Genomic DNA, 6,035 nt, shown 5'->3' with positions numbered 1-6,035 from the left:
CGACTCCTACGAATGCGGCCGCCCCTCCCGCTGCCGCTCCTCCTCCTCGGGCGCTGGCTGCGAGCGAGCAGGGGGCAGGGCGGTGGCGGCGCCTCGCATCCTGCGCCCGGCCCCGCTCGCCGCGCACCGACACCAACCGCCGCCCGCTTCCGGGTTCGGGGCGGCCCGGCCCCAGACGCCGACCGCCGCCGCGGGCTGCGCCGCCGCCAGAGGGAGCCTCGCCCTCAGCCGCCGCCATTGGCGCCCTGCGAGACGCGGCCGTCCCCTCCCAGCCGCCTCCCTCAGACCCCGCCGCCCGGTTCGGTGCCCGGCCGGGTGTGTGTGACGGAGCTCCTGCTCGAGGGCTCGCCTCGGTGATAGCGCGTGCTTCCTCACACCGCAGCCTCTGCCCGCTCGCTGCAGTCCCGCACACGGTTTGGGAAGGTTCCATCAGTCATAGCGTTCTGTAGAGAGCTTCTTGGTTTACTTCGTTGGGGAGGTTATTAAGAGACGGAGTAATAAACGAGGAACCAAAGGCTGGTCACTCCCCACCCGAGGTGCGGGAGGTGTTTCCTGAAGCCCTGCTCACATCCTCTCACAGAGCTGGCTCCTCTGTCATCTCGTTAAGGTACAGCGGTTCCAGGGGATTACACAAACCCTGATCCGTGGAACTAAGAAATCCTGATTTGCTACAGGTTTGCATCTCGTATTTCTTTGTGACAGTAACATTCACTTCTCTCATCCTCCTCCTCCCATTTCTTTATCTCTTCAATAATTTCAATATACTCACCAGTGTTGCTTATCAGGTTGTTGCTGTGCAGCTGCTGATTAACCTCACTTGTGTTTTTTTTTTCCCCCTTTGGCTACAAATAGCCAACCTCTGCCTCAGCAGCAGCACCAAATCAGGGTTTGTTTTCCGCTCTTTAGCTAATATTCACGGAAGCTGTAGGCTTTAAGACCAACATTCGCAGGTAAGTAGAGGGGAGAGCAAATCAGGCCAATAGGCTGAAAAGTTAAGAAAACACAACACAAATGGACAAATAGGGAAGTGTATAATCAAGATGTTATAATCACAATATAATCAAGAGAATTAGGCAAAGTAAACAACGATCACAAAAGAGAATTAGTGGAAGAGGTTACCCTTCGGCTGAGCTCACCAGAAGACACCAAAAGAGGTGATCTCCAGAAGAGATCCTCCCCCTCTGGCAGCCAGCTCTTAAACAGGTCTAGGAGGGGTGCAGTCAGGCTCCATCCCTTCTGGCAGCACAGGTGAATTGCCTTCACTGTGCTCCTCTGGCTGACTCATGGCTCGCCTCAAGTGATCAATCAGAGGTTCAGGCCGTGACTCAGCAGTTCCCATACAGGAAGCTTTATTATTGGCTTCATTTCCTTAAGAGATGAAGACAACTTCATGTCAGTTATGCAGGGAAATAGAGAGTCAGAAAGGAAATGGCACAAAAGTAAAAGGTGTTTAACCGGTGCTGCACAGAATTGCAAGAATCCAGATCTCTCTGACTGAATATGTTGTTCCTGTATCATCTTCTTGAACTCCCTCCATGCCTACACTTGGGCTCAATGGATGACATGAAGAAAAACTCCTTCAAGCCATAAGCTCACACTGCTCTTTCTTAACTTATTCTTTTCCATCGATAGTACATGTTCTTCACTTGTATAATTAAGTTACGGTCAGGATAACGATTCAGAAAGACCAAATGCCACAAAAAGGAACAAAATTAACATTTACAATGAAAATGAGAGTTTTCTTATTCTCAGAGAATAAAAAACTTTGCTGCTGCAACACTTGGGAGACAGAAGGACAGCCTAATACCCTATGAAAGCTTGTTACCTTAAGCTGGGTGTACTGAATATGGCTGTGACCCATTTGGATACCAATCACATCTAACTAATAAGTGTGGGTTGGGTTTGTTTGTTTGTTTTGGCCTTTTTTTTCCCATTTACTATATTCCTAAGTATCGTTTTGTTTATATATAGGCTTTCTTGTGAATTCTCCAGTGCTGAGGTTTAGTCCAAAGAGACACATTCTTTGATGGCTCCTTCAATTACTGCAAATACGGTCATTATTCTCTCTTTTTTTTTCAAGCCCTTGGTTACACATCTTGGACTTAAGTGCTCCATTTGACTTCTCTATCTAGTTTCACAGGAAACAGAATATACCTGTTCCATAAACCAAAATGAAATTTCAAAACATTAAAAAAAAAGAAAGTGATTGAATTAGAATGACATTTTGCCAACTAACACTTTACCATATGCTGCATCTTGTTCTCCTATCCTTTATGTCTCAGTGCGAATTCTGCGAATGAGCTGGATATAGAACTCACCGAGCAGCACCCTGTGCACTCAGCAATAACATGAGAAAAATCTGAATCCTGTAGTAGCATTTGGTATGACAAACACAACTGTAGGCATGACAGCTGAGCATTGATCTTGGGCAGACTAATGAATTAGTCAATACAGAACTCTGGTTATTCAGAAGTAAAGATAATACAGTGCCAATCAAGTAGGCAAATGAAAGCAGGATCTTCTAAATTTAATTTGATTCTGTTGATGCTACATTTATCTGTAGCATCAACAGAAAGTTCTGATGATAAAGAGGTTACTACTGACTTTTTAAAGCTTCTGTAGATAACTGATCTGGCTCCACACAGCATTTGGATGAAGAAAATGGGTGGTATGAAATTAGTATGCTATTATTATAATAGGAACAATAGAATCTTATTAAGATACAAACTCTGCTGCTGGAGGATAAGTTCAAGTCACTTATTTTATTAGGGCATTTGATACAATGTTCCTGACACAAGTTGTTTGTTTGCTCTTATCTTTTTGGTGCTTCAAATTATTTAATAATTTGCCCCAGCATCTTGTTTTGTTAAGCTAACTCATCTGCTTCCTGATCTTATTTTTAATACTTATAATAGCAGTCTTCTTGAATGCATCAAGAACTCTTGAAGATAGACACAGCACAGAGACCACTCTGACTTTGCTTAAGTATCCTATGGTGAATTATATCAGCTAGAGAACTGATTGTATTTATCTCAGATAGTATTTTTTCTTCTCACCATCACCTTTGTAGACCTGTTGCTTCCTTGGAATTTTAATGAATGCCTTTTGATTGCAGTATTTCTTTATACTCAGTCATTTGTCTATGTTCTCTCTTTTCATATGATTCCTTTTTTTTGTTTTTCAAAACAGCTTTCCTCAGAGTCAAATGTGGGATAACAGTAATTAGCCATGATCCTTTTTACTCCAAGTAAGTAGCAACGCTATTCTTCAATGTAACTGATCTTAATTATAAATCTCAATTTCTTTTTTGAGGGTGAAAAAAATGGTAAAATTTAGTTTATGTATACTGAATGGAATCTGAGCATGTTTACTCAGATGGGACTTAGATTTGGAATTAGTACGGAAAATGCATTTTTACTGATGTGTGCTTCTGTTTTCAATTTTATTCAGCTATCTCAAGCTGCTTCAGATCATCTAGCATGAATTATTATTTATTGTTGCTGATACTATTGCATGATATTTATATGTACTTTCTACTATCATGTAATTCTTAAGTTTTTACCTTGATCACTACCTTATCTCCCCCATCAGGACTCTTACAAGTTATAGTTCAAAACTAAAGATGCAGGTCACTTCAGAGGTCCACATTTTTTCTCTTTTTGTTCAAAACCCTGGAGGTGTGACTACCATAAGAATTTTGAACACTTTGTAAGATGTCACTTATGCACCTATGTTGCTATTATTAGCATTTGAGTTTTCTTCTCATCTTTAGCAAAGATTGCTTTAAAAAAAAAAAACGAAACAAATCCAGCTATGTCCTGGATTCTAGAAGTCTCTTCCTTAACACAAAACCTATGATTTTCTTTTTTTTGCTTTTATAATATTTTAAATCATGGTGTAAGGGTGCCACGTTGTCCCTATGAGGGCACATATTTCCAGTAATTCTTTTGATGTAATTCCATAGTATGTCATCCCGAACACATCAGAAGCAATACTACCTCATAGGATTAGAGGAACATGTAGAAGCTAAAGACTTACTAAAATACCCAGGGTTACCAAAAGACTTGTTTACAGCACATTTTTCTTTCCAGAAGAAGCTTGGACATCTTTATATGCTATCTAGTAATACAACAGACATGTAAATTTTTTTGCCTTTATTCACATGACCAACATCTATCTTTATAAAAACAGAACTACTAACATTTTTTCCCACTAGATTAATAAGAAACTGCAGTTTATTTTGATAAAGAACAGAAACACAAAAACATGCACAAATTTTAGTTCTGTTATTCTGCAGCTGTTACTCCAATCTGTGCTCTTGAGCAGCAGTTAAGATTCAGTTTGACCACTGGCTTTGAGTTTTGAAAAGGTCTGTACAGACCCTCTAGTGGTGCCTTCCCACATCTGTGATTTTTCTCCTGTCATAAAGCTGCATGACTGGTATACTTTGCTAGGGAGAATAAAAAGCTATTAGTAGCCAGAACTGCTGCATTTTATTTTAGTAACCAATACATATGTGTATTCTAAAAAAATAGATGGTACATCCAAAAGTTGAAATAAAAGATACTTTGTTCTGTCTAATGTTTGGTATTATTGCTGTCATGTTTGATGGTTTTAGTTATATCTAATTGCTATATTGTTATTAAAAATAGAAGTTCAAATCGACTACACGAAGGTAGTTTTTGTCCTTGAGGCTCTGTATGGAAGACACCACATCTGTAGAGTATCCTTTACTAAGCAAATGCCTGTTTCCATGCATTTATAACACCATCACCACCTTGGCTAAAAAAGCTTTTTGAGTTAATTCAAGTTGGCTTGCAAGTGCATCTCTATTTGTTCAGGAAGGAAGATAACAAAATGCTTATGGATCATCATTGCTTGGCCAAAGACTGCTAAATTATTCACATGGATATTTATAAATAGTTTAGTATCCATAGATACTCATATTTAGTGGATGTAATGTAGATCTTAAGTTTTAAGAGGGGAGACGTAGATAAGATGTGCGGGAATTTTTTCACTGTGAGGGCGGTGAGGCGCTGGCACAGCTGCCCAGAGGAGCTGTGGATGCCCCATCACTGGAGGTGTTTGAGGCCAGGCTGGACGGGGCCCTGTGCAGCCTGAGCTGGTGCCTGATGTAGTGGATGGCAACCCTGCCCACGGCTGGGGTTGGAACGGGATGATCTTTGCGGTCCCTTCTAGCCCACGCCTTTCTATGATCCTATGTCATACAAAATATCAAGATTTTCTTCTCTGAATTGCTTCCTTGATTTGGTTTTCTGCTACATGATGAAAGACTTCATATTCCAGACAGCAAGGCAAACTTTATATTATTAATTTACATTGCAACACAAGGAAACGTGCAAAGGAAAAAAGGAGAAACCTGCATCAATGATGTGTACACGCTTGTCAAGAGACTATTTAAGGCCAAGGGTTGCATTTCATCACTGGAGTCAGCGCAGCAATTCCTCTACAACTAAAACAGGACCGTGGGGATTTTGCATTGCTGTTGCTGTTTTTTAATTGCTAGAAAGAAAAAGTACCCCGCAAGCACCCGCAGGAGCTTCCACCAGAGCACGTTTCTATGTTATAAACACGCGCTGTGAGAACAGCCCGCTCCCTGCCCTCGGGCCACCAGCGCCTGCCTCGCCTCACGTGTGCCGGGCAGCCAGCCACCAGCCGCGCGGTGCAGAGCTGCCGTGCTGCTTGGGGAACGTTAGCAGCTCTTTTATACGTATATCTTATGCGTGACGCAGCGTACCGCCCTCAGCGCTTTTCTTCGCACAGTAACTTCACTGAAATAGAATCATCTGTGCTTAGGAACGGTCTCACGGTTCTCAGCCTATAGAAGGCCAACGGAGGGCACAATAACGCGGAGCAGCTTAGGGCCGAGCCTCCCCCGGACCCCAGGAAACCCACCGCGGGGACGAGCACCGCCCGCCGCCGCAGCTCTGGCGCCCACACGGCGCTCCCGCCCCTCCGAGCACCGCCATCCCCGTTCCCACAACCCCGCGCGGCGCTGCCCGGCCGGGCCCTCG

This window comes from Centrocercus urophasianus, unplaced genomic scaffold, assembly GCF_019232065.1.
Source record: "Centrocercus urophasianus isolate 14NV4802_14NV808 unplaced genomic scaffold, USGS_Curo_1.0 seq_16, whole genome shotgun sequence".
Lineage (NCBI taxonomy): Eukaryota > Metazoa > Chordata > Aves > Galliformes > Phasianidae > Centrocercus > Centrocercus urophasianus.
This window is presented reverse-complemented; position numbering follows the sequence as displayed.